We start from the raw sequence: 21,749 nt of genomic DNA, 5'->3' as shown, positions 1-21,749 counted from the left end.
AAGGTCCAATCCATTTGTCCTGTAAGGCCCTCTGTCTTGTAGGAACCATAACTAGAACTAGCTGGTCTTAAGTAAACTCAACCATGTTGGCCTTCTAGTCATGTCAATGCTTCACCAGAGCCTGGCCTGCTTTCAAGTTATCTGAAGCTTCTGTCATCATGTGTGTCATTCTCCTTCGGAGACCTAACACATAGTCAGTGACTCTCACTGGCCTGTGGGAAGGAGCACTCTCCAACCCCTCCTTGATTAGGGCCAATGGACCTCTAACCAGATGACCATAGAGGAGCTCAAAGTGGCTGAAGCCAACCTCTTCTTGAGGAATTCTCTATAAGCAAAGAGAAGGCATGGCAGTAGAAGGTCCCACTTTCTTCTCAGGGGTTCTTCTAAGGCACATATGATGCTCTTCATAGTTCTACCAAACCTCTCCATCAACCCATTGGTCTGGGGATGGTAGGCTTTTAGAACTTGTAGGTCAATCCACAGTTTTTCCACGTGGTCTGCATGTAGTGGGACATAAAATTGGTCCCCCTGTCTGAGATAACCTCCTTAGGAAAACCTACCCTAGTAAAAATGCCAAGGAGGGCCTTAGCCACTGCCTGAGCAGTAACAGTAACAGTTCTCATAGGTATGGCTTCATGATACCTGGTAGCATGGTCTACAACAACCAATATAAATCTATCTGTTGCCTGACGATGTGGGAGGGTCTAAGGGACCAAACATGTCAATCCCTACCCTCTCAAAAGGAACAACCACAACTGGGAGAGGCAGCAAAGGTGCCACGTACCTGGCTCCACTTTGCCAGAAGTCTGACAAGTGTGACAGCTTCTACAGAACCTATCTACATCAGCCCCCAGCTTGGGCCAGTAGAAATACAGAGAAATCCTTTCCTTGGTCTTCTTAAAACTTAAATGACCAGCTAAAGGAATCTCATGGGCTAACTGTAGAAACTGGAGTCTCACCTCCTGAGGCACTACAAGTCTTCTGTAGTCCCTTGGGGTAGACTCTATAGTCTCACTGTAAAGGAGGCCATCCTCCCAGTACTGTATGTGCTTCCCTGGCTCTTGCCCTTCCAGCTGGAAAGCTGCATGTTGGCGAAGTCCTTCAAGAGTAGGAGACTCTCTTTGACCTTTGCTGTAGTGTGCCCTACAGGGGGCCACCTTCTGCAAGCAATGTCTGCAGCTCAGGATGGTCTTTAGGATCCAGCTCTCCAACAAGGGGATGGGCTTCTTCCAGCTCTGTTTAACCAGTAGCTGTTTCACCATCCGCTGGTTGCTCCTGGCACTCAGCCTCAGCTGGTGAAGGGGTCACTGGTGTGACATTGGACTGTCCTCTCGAGGATGTCCCGGTTTTGTGCACAGGGGTGATATGTTTATTTTTCCTGAGACCTTGGGTTTCCCCTTTGTCTCTTTCTTCCTGGAATCAGAAGGTTGTTCTTCCTGTGGACTGGGAGATATAGGTATCTCTGTAACTTCCCATTGAGAGTCATTCAAAGTTAGCTCTCTGGCCAGTCTAGTCTGCCCCTGCTTCCTTTTACTGGGAGGCCTGGGGGTGCTTGATACAACTCCAAGAGCATTTAAGTCATCCCCAACAGGACTCTCCTATGCACCTCATTTTGTACACTGACAGGTATTCTTACAGTCATATTGTTGCACTGGATGAGAGCTGGTAGTATTGGAACCATCTAGACAGGGCATCCAGCAAGCTTAATGGGGCCTTTGGGTGCCTTAGCTACATCCTCAGGTTTGAAAAATGTTTCATCCACCACTGTAATGTTGGCCCCAGTGTCTATAGGCAGGGGTCTCCTGACCATTCAGAAGTACACTGTCCTTGTAATATTCTTTTGTTTTATCTGGAATAGAGTTATACACATCTACATTCTGCTGTTCCCACAGACCCAGGGACAGTAAAGAAACACCAGCTGAGACTCCAATGGGGTCTTCAGCCAATTGTTGAAAGTTTTCACTTGCCATATGAACTTCTCCCTCAGGGATGAAGGCTAAGGAGACAGTGTGGACCCCTGAAGGCTTACCCTTACATCTGGGATCCCCTTTCAGATGGTCAGTTGACCCACAAGCATAACATTTACCAAATGTTTTGACAAATGGGGGCTTCTTCTGACCTCCCTCTGGGTTAGCACCAGAGGTTTCACTAGACTGACCTGGCTTCCCATATTGCTTACCCTTCTTATGTTTGTGGCCCTCTTTTGGATGGGTGGATTTAGAATTCTGTTTGTCATTTTTCTTGTGCTGCTTCCCCTCATCCATTTTGTGAGTGGCCCCAGAATCCTTGTGAGTGGCCCTGTTGGCAACCCACAAGTCAGCAACCTTTGCTAACTTCTTGGGATCAATCTCTTTAGAGTCAGCCAAGTGCTGTCTCAGCTCAGGAGAGCAGGCATCAAAAATAGATTCCAACAATAATAGACTTCTCATTTCTTCAAAGGAGCTCACTCTGTAACCCTTAACCCAACCATCTAGGTTTTTCAAACATTCACACACCCAGGTAGCCCAAGGGGTACCATCAGTCTTTTTGAGGGTCCTAAATCTCTTAAGTTACTGGGAAGGAGTTTTCCCAAATCTAGCTATCAAAGTATGCTTCACATTTTCATACTCCAATCTTTCAAGTTCCCCCACCTCCATTACAGCGTCAATTGCAACATGGGGGAGCCTAGACAAAAGCCAAGGAATCAACTGATTCCCTGTGAAACCCTGAATCCCACAATTGTATTCAAAAGCATCCAGCCAATCCAAATATCAAGTTTCACATCATACATACTCACTGCTTCTTTGGGCATGCAGGGCCTCTTTGGACTGGAAGACCTAGAGGACTTTGGGATAGAAATGTTTTCAAGAGACATTTTCTTCATTTCAAGAGCATGCTGCATTTCTAACTCCCTGAGTTTGATGTCTTGATGTTTGGCTTCAGCTTGGATTTGCAACCTTTTAAATTTTAATTCAAGTCTCATTTTTTAACGAGACACAAATTCTGGACTCAGTGATGAACCTTGTGGGGTCCCAGTGGATAAAGGTTGAGGCAAAAGGGCAGGCTGGGACCTAGAGGAGCTCCATTCCTGGGACTCCTCTCCCTCTCCTCTGACTCTTCTAAGACATTAGAGTTAGACTGTGAATTATCATCCTCATTATCAATTTCCACATTTCCTCGGTTAGTAGTTGTGACAGGCCTACTACCCAAACATTGATGATTCAACAATCTCGCAATCAATTCATTTTTCTTTCCTTTTACAGGGAGATCCTGACTTTACACATTTCTTTCAGCTGATCTACGGTTAAAATGATCAGGGCTTCCTGACTGAGGTTATTAGTTTTTGGCATGTTACAATAGCTGTTCTAGTGGAGATTAGCCTTGTTTAGGTTTTAGTTGAACAAAAGCAAAGCAAATACTTAGTATAACAACTCTATAATAGATCCTCACCACCTACCACCAGTGTTAGTCAAGATTTGGTGCAGTACCCTTAGGGTACACTACAACAGTCCTGACCGCCTGGTAATAAGAACCCAACCTTTGGTATAAGTCTGTACTACACAGGTTGGTAGTGTGGTTGAGCAGCCAGGCTTATCTCAAGTGGGATCAATGTGAGCAGTAGGGTAGTTACACAGACATTCACAGTGACAAGTAGCCAAATAAACACTTATACTCAAGGTTTCATGATTAAACAATTATTAATTTATTTAACAGTCAGTAGTGAATAAGCCTTCTTCAGAAGGGGCAATATAATAGTAACATACAAATATACTTCAAAATACACACTTAGTTTCTCTAAATCAGCAAGTACCCATTGGGGATGGCACACAGACACTTCCTACACCCTCAGGTGACTTAAATAGCTAAGAAACTGTGGACATTAATATATCACTGGTACTTTTAGAGCAATACTAACATGAGTGTCGAATAAAAGGGTCATTAGAATAAAACAAGACATCACACAAATATTCTAAAGCAGGTAAGTACTTTTGAACCCCCCCCCCCAATGTAAATGAAGTTAACCCCTTCATGGAAGGAAGAAAAAACACACAGCCAGAGGGAAGAAGAGTTATTCAGGGAGCCAGGCCAGGCCAATGTCAATTGGGCAAAAGTCTAGGTGAGCTGAAGCAATTATTGCAGGTAGGTAAAAAGTCTTGCATAATGTTTTAGAAGTCTTTGCAGCAAAGAAGAATCAATGTAGAGCCACACGCTGTTAGGCTTGCTTGTGAAGAGTAGAAGATGCAAGCAACTCTACAGAAGCAACCAAGACAAGTCTCAATTGAGAACAAGCAAGGCTATACAACGAGAGGTAAGTTCTCTTAGACAGTACAGTACCTTTGGTTAGAAGAAATGGTCCCAGCTGGCTTCTGTTCCTGTGCAGCTCTGCAGATCCTGTTGTTCCTGGGCCTCAGTCATGGGGACAAGAAAAAGGACTTCTGGGGACTCCTACACTGCAATGGGACAATCAGCAACAGCAAAGGGCAAACTTAATGTCAGTGGCACTTCGCAGTTTCAGCTCCTCGCGTCTCAGCAAATAGCACCACCACGGTTCTTGGCTACCAGTTTGGACTTTCCTCGCATCTGGGGTCCAGCACTCTGTTGAGGTGGCTCAGGCATGGTCCTTCCTGCTTCCTGGGAGTCCGGAGGATCTTCCAGCAGCTTGGGTCCGACTTAAAAGTGATGCACTCCAATCTGGTGTTCCCCTCCCTGGCACTTCAGTTCCTGCAGCAGCAAGGAAGTACAGCTAGCTCCGAGAGGATGTCCAGACGAGTTCACTTTGGAGTTGATTGGTCCCACCGACTCAAGGGGAGAAGTCGTCCTACCAGGGCTTCTCTAGTCGAGGCAAATTCAGAGCTTCAGCACAGCAGCAGAGCTTCAGCAGGCAAACCAACAGTCTAGGAGTTGCAGCAGGCGTCTCTTCCAAGTTCTTCTTCAGATTCCTTCGTCCAGCGGTCGACTCTGCCTTTCAAGCCAAAAAGCCTTGTGTTTTATGCAGGTTTCTCCCATTCATTCAAGCCTAGCTGTCAGTCAAACAGCAGGGTGGCTGTCCTTGCTGGACAGGCAGCCAGCCAATCACCTTTGGGTGCATTCCTGTAACCAAGGGGATTAAGCACAGGGAGTTAAGTGCACCTCCCTCACTTCCTGCCCCAGCCAGACACTCTTGAGACAGAGGCAGGCTTCACTCGCAAATCCCACCAAAGACAAAGCGAACAAAGGGACTAAAGCTAGTTTGGCGCGCAGAGTAAATCTCAAGAAGTACCTTTCCACAAAGAAATGGCGAAAAAAGACCAGGGCCATTTTGACAAAAATGGCACCCAAGGGTGCTTTACTGCAGCTGCGAATGCAGCCCGCGGTAAAAACACACCATGGTAGTTAAAAGTAAACCACTGCCACCAGCCATTAATTGTAGAAAGGGTAACAATAACATGTTACACGAGAAACTAGACAAAAGGGAAACTAAGTAACCCCTCCAGCACCCTATTGTAAGATATTGTGTGCTGGGTCTAGAAAGTTACAAATGTAAGTAAAGTCAATTTCACTTCACTGCTCTTGGAAACAGTAGTTTATCCAAGAGAAGGTATTTAAACCTTTGGAAAATCTAAAAGACTTCCCTATGTCACTGCACTGAAGGTGCTGTGTGCCACAATGTAAAAAGATGCCTATGGAGTTTGTCAGACTCCACAACCAAAAGAAACAAATCAAATCAAATCACAGAAAAAATACATGAGAGAGTGGGGAAAACTCTCCCGGTTAAAAATGAAAAAGACCTATAGTCCAGCAAAAGTGCTGGGGTTCTCTAAGGTAGAGAGGAATTAGCACATTTCTGAGAATTCTCACTAACAGCATGTAAATTGCTTAATGGTTTTAATATGCTTTCAATGTGAGTTGCTCTCAATTCAATGGTTACCTGCGTTGCTTAAGGTTTAAGTTTTCATTCTGAAAAAACACTCCTGTTCGAAATGCAATCTTGTAGTTTAAATGTAAGTTTGCTTTTAGTTTGGTATTCAAAAATGCATTCTTGTAGTTAAAATATTAGTTTGCTTTCAGTTTGGTATTCAGGATGCACTTTTGTAGTTAAATGTAAGTTTGCCTTAAGTTCAGTATTCAGAATGCATGGCCCAGCACTTTCCTGCAGTCCACTTTGGAGCTCCCCGGTGCCTCTATGTCCTTTCCAAACTCACCAGTGGTATGCTCCTTCTCCTGCATGGACCGGCTCTTGCCTGTGGTCCGCTTTGGAGGTCCCCCATGCTGTGTGTCCCTCCCACACTCACCAGCGGTCTGCTCCTTCTCGCAGTGGCTTCTGTTTTTTCTTGCTCCACTTCTGGAGCTGGGTAACGCTGCCATTGCAAGTCCTGCTTGCCTGCCGGATGCTTCTTTCTTTGCTCCGGTTCTCCTTCTGCTTTCCAGTGGACACGAGTGGCATCCTCTGTAATCCTGGTCTGCCGGAGTCCTGGTTTAGCTTCCAGTCCCACCACGGCTGCATCCTTGTAGAGCGGGTCCCATGCTGGTCTCTGCCATGCTGGCCTCCCTGCTTCTAACTGGGGTGTTCCCAGTTTCTCGATTTATGTACCTGCAGCCTTCTAACAGGCTGCAGGTGTGCCTGGTCAATTGGATCTGCTTGACCATTATTAGGAAGACATGCCCGACCTTCCCAATGCTGGGGAGGCAGCTTCCTCGTCCCATTACCTAAGTGGTAAAAATGTGCACTGTTAATTCTTGTTAGTCTCCTATTCCTCATCCCAGTATTTTCATATGTCATGTTAGGGAAAGTGAGGGGAACAGGCTTATAATATCCCATTAAGGTCGGGTTGGGTCCGGTTGGTTGGTGGTAGGAAAGGGGGCTACCATGTCTCTCCCAAGGGCACCCCGCACCTAGTCCTCAAAGACAGTCCAACCAGGTCACTTGTCCACCCCGAGGGTCAAGATCCAAGAGTGATGGTCGTTCGCTGGCCACCTGAGCAGAGGATCTATGGAGAATATGAGTGGGAATACCCTCAGGTTCCTCACACAACCTATTTAAGGTATTGACTTGTTGGTTTCTTTAGGATCAACATTCTAGTCAACCTTTGGCTAACACTGTACAAGTGTATATGTAATATTTTTTCCAACTTTATTTGTATTTCGGAACACTAACAAAAAATGAGAAATTACTATTTGCCATTCTCACCAGGATCCCCATGTTCTCCTCCGTTTCTCCCACCAGGTTCTCATGTATACGGGAATATAAACCTCCAAGGAACATTCAAATTAACATTTCTAGATATTAGTTAGCAATTCTTAGATTTCACAGATAAAACCAATTTAACACACAATCTGTTTGGCCAGTATACATGTTTTCAATCCTTTAATGCCATATTTAAGAAGACATGAGCCATTCTTTCCACAACAAGTATATTGCAGCATCTTGATAGCCACATAATTTGGTAGGTGGTTCTTGCTACACAAAGGAGACATGGAAAAACAATACACCACTTTTCTTCAAATATAAAAATTTTCACCAGACTAATATAACCTGGGGAGACTATTGCCTTCATCGGATAGCGATACACCCATCAAGAGGAACTTCCAACCAGAAACCCTACAAATGTGGGCAATCCAACAACATATGGAAATGAACCCCTCCAGCATAAATAAGGCTTATGTGGGTTACATTTCTGCAATGGTTTGGGCTGCAATGAAAGATTATTTTATCTTGGATGTCTTCACTGTATTTGCATCAGCCCAAAATTAGAAATCACGCAGTTTACCAAGATCACTTTGGCAGATTCTTTATAAGAGCTGTATGTCAGGTGTATCAAATTAGATATAGCTCTATAGAGGGTTGATATTAATCCCTTTGACGATTTTGCCAAAGAAAAAAAAGCAGCCTCTACAGTTCTGTAATGTCTCTTCTTCCTCCTGTTCTATTTTGTGTATGCATGACCCAATGTCCAAGTTGTTAAAATTAAATATATTGGGCCTTAATACAAGTCCGGCGGTAACCGTGCCGGAAATTCCGGCAGGTTACCGCCGGACTTGTATTACCATTAAGCCTCGCCAGAATCACCGGGGCATTACAACCCCAGAGGCGGAATTCTGTGTCATGCGCCCCTTCTATGTGAGGGTATGGGACCGATGGTGACGCAGCCACTATAGAATTGCTCCACCACGTTCTGCCGCAGTGTGTTCAGCGGTCTAGTCTTTCCTTCTGTCATGGCCGCCGCCGCCGTCTTTTCAGCAGTTCCCCCCCGGCGGCGGTCGCGTTGCAACTGTTGCTTTTCTCCTTCATTGCCAGCGCTCCCGTGAGTTTTCCTCTTGGCTTAATTAGCCCCCCTTCTGGCATTCTTGCCTTGTTCCCCTTTTCTTGCCTTCCCTTCTCTACCCCCGTGCTTTGGGGACTTTTCGTTATCCCTTGGCTTCTCTCTGTCTTACTCGCTCTCTGGCTCTTTGGTCTGGCTCTTCCCCGGCCCTTACTTACTTACTTGGATTTCCTCTCTTTCCTCCTCTCTCACGTTCCATTTCACATTTACGGAGTGGAGCAATTTTGTTCGTGGATTTATTGCTTACCTGTGTGTCCAGAAGAACTTCATCGACATACCAGAGCTCTTCAGGGTTTTTTGCCTTCACAGCTTTTTCCCCTTCTGGCGGCTGCGGATCCGGGGCATCTGGTTTCCAGATATTCTTCCGATAACCATTCTGGCGTCGTTCCGCGGTCAGCCATACCTGCATAAAAAGAAATCAACAGTGAGAGAAAAGAAGAAGAAGAAGGAGGCTTCCCCCACACCCTCTTCAGGTGAGGAAGAGAGTGAGACAAATTATTCAGAGATCGAAGTCGATTTACCTAACAGCTTGCAAAGCCAGAAAGATCCCGTAATGGCAACCGCCGAACAGGTCCAAGAGCTAGTAGCAGCTGTGCAGTCCTTGAATATGGAAGTGCAAAATTTAAATCAGGAGTTACAGACCATCAAGGCCGAAAACAACGTACTCCGACAGTTAGTGGCGACTCCTGAATCCCGCAATACGGACCTTCCTCCAATGCCACTGTCATCCTGAAAGTATGATGGTTCTTCTAAGAAACTTAAGGAATTAATTGAGGCGTGCAACATACAATTTGCCTTTCGGCCTACTACCTTTTCTACCGATCTATGTAAGGTCGGGTTTTTCGTTTCTAATTTGTCAGGGAACGCTTTGGCCTGGGCAAGTCCCTTGGTTACAGCCGATGATCCGATTTTGAGGGATTGGAGTGCCTTCCTTGATAAGTTTAAACAGACCTTTGAACGGCCAGAAGTCAGGTATATGGCTTGTGAAGAATTGTTGGAGGTCCATCAAGGGCAGATGGATCTATTATCGTACATCACTAACTTTAAACAACTTGCCACAGAAACTAATTGGCAGGAACAAGCTCAATTTACCATCGTCAGGAGGGGACTAAAGGAGGAATTGAAGGACGAACTTGGGAGAATTCCTCGTCCGGCATCTTTCGCGGAACTGTTGTCAGTCACTCTACAGATTGAGCATCGCATCAACGAAAGGAAGCAAGAAAGGAAGAAGGCCAGAGGGGCCTTCAGTCTTCCCAGTCCTTCAGGATCTCCTACTGTTCCCCAAGGTTCCTCTAAAGAGGAACCCATGCAGATCGGCACTATGAGAGCGCCGCTCAATCCGGATGAAAGAAAGAGACGCCGTGAAACGGGCCTCTGCATGTATTGCGGATCTGCCTCTCATCTACTTCGTGATTGTCCCGATGTCCCACCAAGAAGGTCGGGTAACGCGGTGCCTCGGACCTAAATGGGATCACGGTTCGAGGAGTTGATAAGGGTCCCTATGTAACCTTGTCTATCGCCCCCTCCCGCCAGAATGAAGACGCTCGCTTAATGGTGGTTTCGCTGCATCTGTCTTGGGGGAAAAATTCGGTTGATACGCTGGCTCTCTTAGATTGTTGTGCAGCAGGAAGCTTTATGGACACAGTATGGGCCAGCAAGATGGGTATCCAACGAGTCCAGAATAAAGAGGACCTCAAGGTAGAAGGAGTGGATGGCACTCCTCTTTGTTCTGGCCCTATCACCCACTCCACTGAAGCCATCCAGGTGGCTATTCAGGATCACAGGGAAGAGATGTCGTTTGATATCATAAGGGCAGCTCACTTCCCGATAATTTTGGGCATTTCTTGGCTCCGTCGTCACAATCCAACAATCGATTGGGCCACCAATACCCTCGGTTTTCTCTCCTCCTACTGCAGTCAGTCGTGTTTGGCTTCTCAGAGATATCAGACTGCGGTTTTGCAGACCTTAGAGTCTCCTATTCGAACCATACACTCGGTTCCTCCTCAATTTTCGGAATACTCCCAAGTGTTTGTCGAGAACGTGGAACATGATCTCCCTCCCACCGCCCAGAGGACTGTTCTATTGACCTTATTCCCGAGGCTTTAGTACCATTTAGTAGGATGTTTGCCTTGTCCCTCAAAGAGAAATCTCTCCTTTAACAGTATCTGGACACTCCAAATCACCAGCTAGGGCCTCACTATTCTTTATCTCGAAGAAAGATTCGGAGGAGCTTTGCCTTGCATTGACTATCGCAGACTCAACAAGGTCACCATCAGAGACAGATATCCCATGCCCCTAATATCAGACATACTCGAGGCAGTCAAAGGGACAGTGATTTTTACCAAGCTAGATCTGAGGAACGCATATCATCTCCTGCGCATCCATGCTGGAGATGAATGTAAGACCGCGTTTAGAACACCGTACAGGCTCTACGAATATAGGGTAATGCCCTTTGGCTTGGTCAATGCACCTGCGGTCTTTCAACGGTTTATGGACCTGACCTTTTCAGACTTACTATTCCATTCGGTCATCATTTACTTGGATATTTTAGTTTTTTCCAAATCAGTCCAAGAACATTCTACTCACCTACATGAAGTACTCAGGCGACTACAGAATAATCATCTATTGGTCAAACCTAGTAAATGTCTTTTTCAAGTATCCTCGGTTCCTTATTTGGGGTTTATACTTTCCAGCGACGGCGTTCAGATGGATCCCAAGAAGGTTTCTGCAATCACTGACTGGCCTTCTCCTTCTTCTATAAAGGAGGTTCAGAGATTCTTGGGATTCGCCAACTTCTATCGCAAATTCATCAAGGACTTTTCCTCTACAGTGGTTCCCATCACCTCTCTTCTCAAGAAAGACCAATTACCTTTTAGATGGTCTGTGGAAGCGGAAGAGGCTTTCAGATGTTTAAAAGGAAAATTTTGTTCAGCACCCATACTGAAGCAGCCTGATCAAACCAAGAGATTCATAGTGGAAGCTGATGCTTCTGCAGATGCAGTGGGAGCAGTCCTAATGCAAGAGCATGAAGGAGTGGAACACCCTGTGGCATATCTCTCCAAGACTCTAAACCCCAGTCAGAAGAATTATAATGTGATCGAGCGAAAGAGCTTCTAGCCATCAAATTGGCGTGTGAGGACTGGAGGCATCTTCTTCAAGGAGGAGTAGGTCCTTTCACCATACGCACGGACCATAAGAATTTGAAATCTTTAAAGAACATGGAATATACCAATGCCCGTCAGGCACGATGGGCTCACTTTTTTGCTCAGTACGACTTTGAAATTACCTATGTCCCGGGAGTTCAGAATGTGGTTGCAGACTCTCTTTCCCGTCGATGGAACACCGAAGGACCCTCGTCTCCGGTAAAGGAGAAGCTCTTCCCAGATCAAGCATTTATCAGAGCCACAGTGACCTTTCTCTCCCAAGTCAAGGCTGCCAATGAACGATCACCACTCCCTGAGTTTATAACCTCCAAGTATAAGGTTGTAAAGAAGGATGGGTTGGTATTTGTCAACAAGAAATTATACATTCCGTTACCGGATCTGCGCCATCAAATTTGATCATCGTGTCATGACCATAAGAAGGCGGGGCATCAAGGCATAAAAAACTCTGAAGATCTAGTCAGAAGATCATTCTTTTGGCCTGAAATCTCTGCCGATGTCAGAAGACATGTTCAGTCCTGTGTCTCATGCGTTCGCAGTAAACATCGATACCAGAAACCCATAGGTCCTCTTGAGCAGATTCCGTTACCTTCAAAACCCTGGAAGCAGATATCCACAGATTTCATTGTAGAACAGCCAACATCTCGAGGACACACCTGCATAATGGTTACTGTGGATTCCCTCACTAAGCTAGCACACTTCTCCCCTCTTCCGGGCCTACCTTCCGCATCAGAAAAGGCAGAAGTATTTATCCGAGATGTTTTTCGCCTACATGGTCTACCTACTAAAATCATTTCGGATAGGGGGAGTCAATTCACCTCTAAATTCTGGAGAGCCTTGTGTCATCAGTTAGGGATAGCACAGGCTCTATCATCAGGCTTCCACCCACAAACGAATGGACAGAACGAGAGACTCAATGGCACTCTAGAACAATATTTAAGATGTTACGTCAACAATGCCCAAGATGACTGGTATGATTTACTGCCAACTGCTGAATTTGCCTAAACAATTCTAAACACTCAGCTCTTGGTCTCAGTCCTTTCTTTTGCACATATGGGCAACACCCCAAGGGCATACTTCCAGCGTTATCCTCCAATTCTGTGTGCCCCTCCATTGAGGCTCGTCTATCGCAAATCCAGGAGGCTCACAAAATCGCTGAAAGAGCATTGGTCGAAGCTCGTTCAAGCTACAAGAGGTTGACTGCCCTCTACCTAAGCCCCGTCCTCTGGCAGCCATCTTCAGATTTGGTAGCATGTAAAGTGGCAGTATGACCAAGTGAAGAGCCGCAGAGGGGAAGGAGGGAGGGTTCGCATGTGAATCCATGCCAGACCCATGCTGGAGAACAACAGTTACAGGTAAGTAACTTGTTCCTTCTCCAGCATGGGGTCTGGCATGGATTCACATGCTCATGAATATAAGAATACATAGCAGTACACACACATGCACAACCATGGGAGGAGGCAAAAGGCTCAACATTAAGCATTACATAAACTCAACATTAAGCAACTCTTACCTCCTCACCAGGCCCACCTTCAGGCGAACAGGTTACGCAGCACTGCTTGGCCGACTCTGGACTCCTCCCTGGAATCCCAGTCGACGCAGTAGAATCTTGTGAAGGTGTGCGTCGACCTCCACGTAGCAGCCCTGCAGATGTCCAGCAGGGGCACACCAGACAAGAACGCCGTAGTAGCAGTGATCGCTCTGGTCGAATGGGCTCTCGGACGGCCGGGCAACGCTCGGTTGACCAACCGATGACAGTGCATGATGCAGCCGGAGAGCCATCTGGAAATGGAAGCCTTTGAGAGAGCCTTCCCTTGGTTCACAGGTCCAAAGTTCATAAACAGCTGTGATGTCTTCCGAAAACTCTTCGTTCAGTCCACGTAGAACTTAAGCGCTCTAGCTACATCCAGCAAGTGCAAAGTCCTCTCGGCCGGCGACGAAGGCGACAGAAAGAAAACTGGCAACACCAAGGGCTTGTTAAGATGGAAGTCCGACGGCACCTTGGGCATGAAAGAGGGGTGCGTCCTCAGCACCACCCTCGTATCGTGAAAAGTCAAGTATGGAGGCTTGCAGGATAGGGCCTGAATCTCTTCCACGCGTCGTGCGGAGGTGATGGCCACAAGGAACGCTGTCTTCCACGACAGGAACTTCAACGGAGCCGAATGCAAGGGCTCGAATGGTGGCACCATGAGCCTGGTCAGCACCACGTTGAGCTTCCACGCCGGGGCTGGAGCCTTCACCGGCGGGAACGATCAGAACAGTCCCTTCATAAATTCCTTCACCAGTCGATGAGACCACAAGGACGGCCGTCATGTAGTTCTGGTGTATGGGGAGATCGCTGCCAGATGTATCTTGATGGAAGCGTGAGCTAGTCCAGCTTTGGCCAGCGACAGTAGGTATGGTAGCACTTGAGGTGCCGTAATCCGTAGAGGGTTGATCTTCTGTGCACAGCACCAGACAGAGAACCTCTTCCACTTATGTCCGTAGCACTTGAGAGTTGAGGATGCCCTGGCCTTTGCAAGAACCTCTCTGCAGTCAGCCGGGATATTGTACCCTCCAAACTCCAGTGCTGCAGGAGCCAGGCCTGCAAGTTCAGCGACTCCGGGTCGTGATGAAGAATGGCGCCTCCCTCTCTGGAGAGAAGATCTGCGTCTGTCGACAGCTTGACTGGTGGGGACACTGAGAGGTCCAGAAGGTCCGGGAACCAGATCTGTCTCGGCCACGCCGGTGCTATGAGGATCATCCTGCACTGGGACCTCTTGAGCTGGCTGATGAGTCGAAGCAGCAGCGGCAATGGAGGAAACGCATACAGGAACAGGCAGTCCTAGGGGAACGAGAAAGCATCGCCCATGCTCCTCGGCAGGGGAAACCTGCTGCCGAACCTCTGGCACTTGGAGTTTGTCGCCGTCGCGAACAGGTCGATCTGGGGTTTGCCCCATCGTTGGAAGAGCCGATCCACTTGATCATTTGTGTAGTTTCCAATTTTGGGGGGTTTACCTGTTACGAATTACAGGCAACCTTGTTGCTTAGGGTGTTATTGCTTCACGTAAATAGGACTAGGATTTAATCCCTCTTTATTTGTATGTCCATCGGTTCCAAAACCACAGTTTATGTTCTCTCCCAAGCTTAACACTATTTGGTTCCCCACCATTTCGGATACACGAACTCTGTGCCTTATTTCTCTTCTGCTCGCACTTATTCCATTCCCCTTACTATACTCTCAGGGATGGCTGAAAGCGCAACACTGAGTTTCACAGAACAAGAAATTCTTGACACAATCAGTGGCCCGCCCTTTTTCGCCCCTTCGGGTGATAATTCCTTTCCTCTTCCAGGAGGAATTGACACAGGAGACAACATTTTACGACTGAAAAAAAGTGCTTTCGCACTGAACTTCATGCTCACTTTCTGAGAGAGTATTTGAGAGCAAGCATTATTCCTAGTGTTTGATCATCAGAAATACTCCTTGCCTTTTCCTGGACGACAAAGAGTACGGGACCAACTTTAGCTACATAGCAAACAAGTGTAGTTGCAATCTTATGGTATTAACAATCAACACTGCAAAACGAATAGCGACAAGAATCCAAAAAGATCTTGATCTTGAAGAAACCACTTTTGCAACCAACACATCAATAGCCAACGCCAAAAACCTTCTGACAGATATCAACAAACAATTTGATGACTTCAAGACCGCTACCTTGAATCGTAAAACCAAGAAATTACACAAAGATATCAAAGAGTTCAAACTGGAAGTCATTTATCCCTACATTTCTGACAATTATATCAATAACCCAAACCAGGGACCAGCACAAGGTAACCAAAGGAATCGCAGAGAGGAGTAACCTTCTCAGGGTCCAGTAGTGGATCTTCATCTGACGATCAATCCCGCCAACAACCGCGACCACAAGGCCCACCACCAGCAAACTTTGGCTACCCAGGTCCATCACCATTCTTTCCTTTTTTAGGAGGTGGGGGGTTTGGCAACCTCCAACGGGGCCCACCACAATGGGGCTTCCAACCCAGAGGAGGAAGAATAAACCAACGCCCTCGACGTCGTCGACAGAGATATTGAATTTATCGGATGAATCTGAAATAATTCCGATTTTCAACCTAGCAAATATCACTTTATCCACCGCAGAAACCTCACTGCTCACTAAAGGCTTGTCATTTGTGCCAACAGTCCATACAGCCTGGTATGACTCTGAAATGGAGATCTGCTCTTTTCTAAGAAAAGTGCGACTAAGAACCTTCTTCTATGAACACAACATGGAAGAAGAAGAAACAGATGAAGATTCAGGTCTACATAATCCATCGACATTTACCCCATCTGATGGCCAAATTCCAAATGAACTCTTGACCTTTGAACGATACATCTTGAATGATTTCAACCGTCTACGGAAAGAAAACAGCAAAATCAAGCACAATCTGTCCATTGCTGAGAAACAGGCATTGACATTGCTACAAAATAATAAAAATATCATCATAAAACCAGCAGATAAAGGCAGAGGTCTAGTGATCATGACTACAAACCAGTATAAAGACATGGTTTTGGCATTACTTCGCGACCCAGAAAATGACACAACACTTCGGAAAGACCCTACGCGGGAAATATCCCAAGAAATTTCCGAATGTGTCAATTTTGCATTCCAACGCGATTGGATATCAAAAAAAGAGGCAGAATATCTTATAAGAACACAGGGTAGGACCCCTTGTTTCGACTCTCTGCCCAAGATTCACAAAGATCCCATAAACCCACTGGGACGGCCCATCGTCTCAGGATGTGGCTCAATCATCGAACCATTATGCAAATTTGTTGACATGTTTCTACAACCAATAACCATTAACACTCCCACTTATCTTCGGATACTACGCACACAATTACTATATTTGAAGATCTTGAATTTAATCCAACAGAACAACTTTTGGTCACCATGGACATAAAATCTCTGTACACCAGTATCCCACAGGAAGACGCCATTGAGTGCACCAGGGAGTGGCTAACCACTGATCCACCTAACACCAGGACTCCTGTCAACTTCATAATTGAACTCATGACCATAGCACTCCGCCGTAATTTCTTCACTTTTGATAATACCACCTACCTGCAAACAAAAGGCACCGCAATGGGTGCGGCCTTTGCGCCCAGTCTGGCCATGATATTCATGGCCAAATTTTAGAGGGATTTTATTCTTTCTGACATCAACATCTGGCAAACACATATTAGCCACTGGCATCGCTACATTGATGATGCTATCTTCATCTGGACCGGTAGCCTACCTGAACTCACCAACTTCTGGACCTGGTTCAATTCCTGCAACCCCGATATTCAGTTCACTATCGAACAAAGCAATTCTGAAATAAAGTTTCTGGACCTATCAATTCGCTCTAAAAATGGAAGACTAATATGTGACCTATACCGCAAAACTATAGCACGAAACACTCTATTGCACTTCACCAGTAATCATATGGCCCACACTAAAAACAATCTACCATACGGACAATTCTTACGTATACGTCGGAACTGTTCTTCCCCGGATGATTACAAACAGCATGCACAGAAGTTGACCACGCGCCTAATTGCACGTGGCTACCCCAAGAAACAGCTGGCTCAAGCCAACAAACGTGCTAGGAGCTCTAACCGTGTCACACTTCTACAACTACATCGAGAGAACACAGGTCTCCAAGATGAACGTCTAACCTGTGTAGTCACTTTTGGAGCCCACACCTCAAGAATCAAACAAATCATCCACAAACACTGGCACATAGCTCAACTCAATTTACCCAAGGATCCTGTGCCGAGATTTGCCTACAAACGAGGTAAAAACCTAAAAGAACACCTGGTCCACTCATTGTTTCAACCTGTTCCAAGTGTCACTCGTACTCTTTGACCTTTACATGGCCATCATCCCTGTGGCAATTGCGTCGCTTGTCAATTTACCAAGAAAATCAGTTCCTTCTCATTTGGCACAAGAAAATGGACCCTTCGGGACCTGACCAATTGCAAAAGTCGCAATGTAATTTATTGCATAGAGTGTCCCTGCGGGCTGAGATATATTGGCCAAACCACATGACCAGTCAACACTAGAATATCGGAACACAGGTCCAAAATTTGCTGCAAAAATTTGTCTGCACCACTGGTTGAACATTTCTTGTCTGCCAACCATACTCCTAACAGTATTGTGTGGTGGGTTATTGAGAATGTTAAAGGAGGCCCTGACATCCAACACAGCCTCCTTATGAAAGAGGCACTATCTATGTGGATACCTGAATTTCTCGTGGTTTGATGATGACCTGACAATGAAAAAATTCAAGCATCAAGCCTACTCTACTTGTAGAGGCTATCAATTTCATTCAGCTATGATTGCCAGAAACTGCCACATGCTTAACGGTCAAACCAAAGGGGATTGCCCCCCGAATATCACATGGCAGCGTGACGGCACAAAAAAAATCATTGACTATATTTGGGCATCAAACACCATGTTAAACGAGATCCTACAGCTGAAGGTCTTGAAATCACTAAGCAGTGACCATAATCCGCTCAAACTAACACTAAAAGCATATCAGCCTAGAAATGCAGAGTTTTTCAATCAGCAAATTGAGGTGAATCAAAGAGGCAATAGACTAAAAATAAACATCAAGCAATTGCGGAATCTAAATGAAATGATAATCTCAGAAGCGATAGCCCCATGTGACAAACTAAACTACACTGCTCTGCTGGTAGATTTTCAAATCAAATTCAAACATTCAAACAGTTGCTCCTACTCAAAGAAATATGAATTCAGTCCAATGGTGTCTCTCAAAAAAAAAACAACTTCAACGTGATCTGAGGAAACTAAAAAAAGAGTCAGATCCAAATAAATTGTTGCAAATGAAACATCTAAAGACGCAGTACCGAAATTGGCTGAGATGATTCACAACAATGAGAGACCAAGAACAAGGAGAACAAATTCTGAAGCTCATTATTTGTCATCAAACAAAAGACTTATGGAACATTATAAATAACAAAACAATATTCCAGCAGGCAAAGACCCATCATGGTATCTCTAAGGCCATCTGGGAACATCATTTTGCTAAGGTCTTTGGGAGCAATGCAAACCGGCTGAGAGATGAAAGATTCGAAGCAGCCCAGTCTTGGAACGTAATTGAATCAAGAGAAGATATATCAACAGCAATTCGACATCTAAAAAACTCTGGAGCGGCCGGACCTGATGGCCTTTCCAATGTCACATTAAAAGCAAACAACGAACATTGGACAACCTTTATTTACCATCTATTCCAAATAATTGCCACAACAAAGATGATCCCTAAATCTTGGAACTCAGCCATCATAGTTCCTATTTTTAAAAAGGGTAGCCGCGATGATCCTGCTAATTACCGACCAATTGCCCTTTTGGACATTTTGGGTAAGATATTCCCGTCTTTCTTACAACAGAAGCTGTCAAAGTGGGCTATGGGTTCCGGTCACTTCGATATACGTCAGACAGGTTTTACCAAAGGCGTAGGAACAGAAGTGAACCTGACGATACTAAATCTGCTGAAATTAAACGCTTTACAGCAAGGCAAAAATCTTTTCATTGCTTTCATCGATATGAAACAAGCCTTTGACTCCTTAGATCAAACAAAATTGTGGAATAAACTGACGACCTGGTCGTGTCCGCCTGAATTATTGCAGCCTATAATGGCTCTCCACAAAGAAACCTCAGTCAGAGTGCGAATCAATGAAGCTGGTGAGCTGACTGATAAAATAAGTACAAATAAAGGAGTCAAACAGGGATGGCCCCTGGCTGCCCTGTTATTCAAACTATTCATATCTGATATATCCGAAGCTTTTACACAGACACATTGTTTTCCCCCAAGGATAGACAACAAAAGCATTAGTTGGACAATATATGCGGATGACATTGTCCTAATGGACGCAACACCAATTGGCCTTCAGAGAATCTTATTTGCACTGGAAAACTACTTATGCGACAATTCGCTGCAAATTAATGTGGGGAAAACAAAGATCTTGTCGATCGGAAATGCTTCCAAAAGACTAACCAAGAACTTTAGATGGAATCTTGATGCACTACAGATTCAACTTGCACCATCCATTCGATACTTGGGCATTCTATATAACACCTCAATCAGAGAACATGATTGGATCTGTGATCTCGAACAACGCATGCTGACCTTCGCACTGCAAGGGGCTAAGCTTCACGCCGAATATGGGAAATTCACCTTAAAACCCATATTAACCTTTTATATACAAAAGGTTATCCCTTCAATAACATTTGGAGCTGAGGCCGGATGGAACCTAGATTATCATCTGTGGCCAACCCTTGAAGGTCTATTCTGGAGACGTATCCTTAAGTTACCAAAGGGCGTCTCAATGATTTCTATAAGATACGAACTTAGACTTGAATCAATGTACAACACAGTTGTCTGGAAATCGTTGGCCATGTTACGGAAGATGTCAATAAAGGATCTGGCTCCGGCCTATAAAATCTTTGCAAATATAGCTCAACAACAACATTGTAGTATAATGCTAAATTGGTGCAGCTGCCTAAAAATGATTTTGGATACTGCGGACATAACGTGGGAAACGCTGATAGCTACGCCCCAAATTGCGAAACAGAAACTAAGAAAGTGGAATTGGATACAGAACTTAGAACAAAGAAATCTGTTACCTTCGTCGATCGACTTAAGTCCTCTAACAAATTGTCTAGACCGCTTACCCAGATATTTACAAACATTTCCCTCAAGAAAACACTGCAATCAATTTATGAGACTGCGTTTGAACGCATACACAACTAAGGAGATCCTATGGAGACGAAGAGTCACCAACATTGAGAACAATCTATGTAGGTTCTGTGAAAATACAGTTGAATCTATAAAACACCTGATCACTGAGTGTTCTAAAATCACGCAACAACGAACTCGCTATCTTGGCTCTTTTGCTCCAGTTGACGAGGATATGAATAAATGGTGGTATTGCATAATATCGGGAACAAACGTGTCACTTACATGTGCAGTCTGTGAATTTGTGGAAAATATTCTGAGCGAGGATCAGCCTTAATGAGAAAGACTGCCTCCATTGAAAGAATGTATTTGTATTTGTTGTTGTGCTGTTTGTTTGTTTTCTTGTGGATCTATGTGTACTTATGTGAAAGTTGGATTGTTTATTGTAATTGAAGTTTATTTATAAACTAATTGTTACAATTAAAATAAATTTTAAAAAAAAGAGGCACGATGAATCCATAGGATGGACACATATCATGGGGGCCTCAACGAAATTTTTCAACCTCTGTTATAAAAGATCCATACTGCTTGCTCCCAGCACTCTCTCTTTCATCTATTGGTCATCACGAACAAATATGTGATTAACAACAAGGTCAACATACATTTAAAACTCCAACACTTACATAGGGTTTCTTACATGCACTCATATTTTTCTACCCAGTGGTAGTTCGTTACTCTGGCAGCCTGTATTCCTTATCAGCCATTAGTCCTTGTCGCCTGCTTGTCAGGCCATATGCGCGGCAACTTTGGTTTTGATCGATCACCAACCACTCCAACGCACGCGCTTTGGTGGTTTCCTTAGCAACGCCAGCGCAATGTGATGCGTTGCTCCTCACTTCCGCATACCTGGGAGAAACACTAGCACAAGTACGCATGCGTGGTCTCCAAGGCTACGAATGACTACACAACATTCAAGCGGACGCGCATGCGCAGTTTCACCAGCACTCAGTAAAACACCAGCTCTATGCGGTATGTCACACTTCGCTTCCGCATTCCCAGAACCGCGCCTGAGTGCACGACTTGGACTTGGGCAGTGAAAATTCGAGCCGCCGCCGTCTCTTCTGTCCCACTGAAGACACAAGGTGAGCAAAGGGTCGTTGTTCCGTGCACGCACACGCACCACTCCAGTCCACCGTGACCAGACTACGTGTGCAAGGAAAGGTACGCTTCCCTCATCCTCCAAATCTCTTAATTGCTCACAACCCCGACCTCCATTAATTTTTTTTGTGTGCATGCAGCAAAACCCAATCACGTTTACACTAGTAAGCCCTGGAACCCTTATTCATAGCACAGTAAATGCAAACACTGGACGTTTGCTCTACCCAGCCTATACATTTAGTATATGTAGCTTTACGCACCCGGTACCAGTAGACTTCACCTTTGAACACTGCACCAGTCATCTGCATGGGCCCTTTACGCTGGTCCTGCTTACCAAGCACTAAATATTTGCTGTACCAGCGCGCATCCAGAGTAACCTGAACTTCTTACTCATGTAAAGCACCTAATCATTCTCAAGTGTACGGTTTCTTCC

Source organism: Ambystoma mexicanum, chromosome 3p (assembly GCF_040938575.1).
Source record: "Ambystoma mexicanum isolate Mex_15411 chromosome 3p, UKY_AmexF1_1, whole genome shotgun sequence".
In the NCBI taxonomy this organism is placed as follows: Eukaryota; Metazoa; Chordata; class Amphibia; order Caudata; family Ambystomatidae; genus Ambystoma; species Ambystoma mexicanum.
This window is presented reverse-complemented; position numbering follows the sequence as displayed.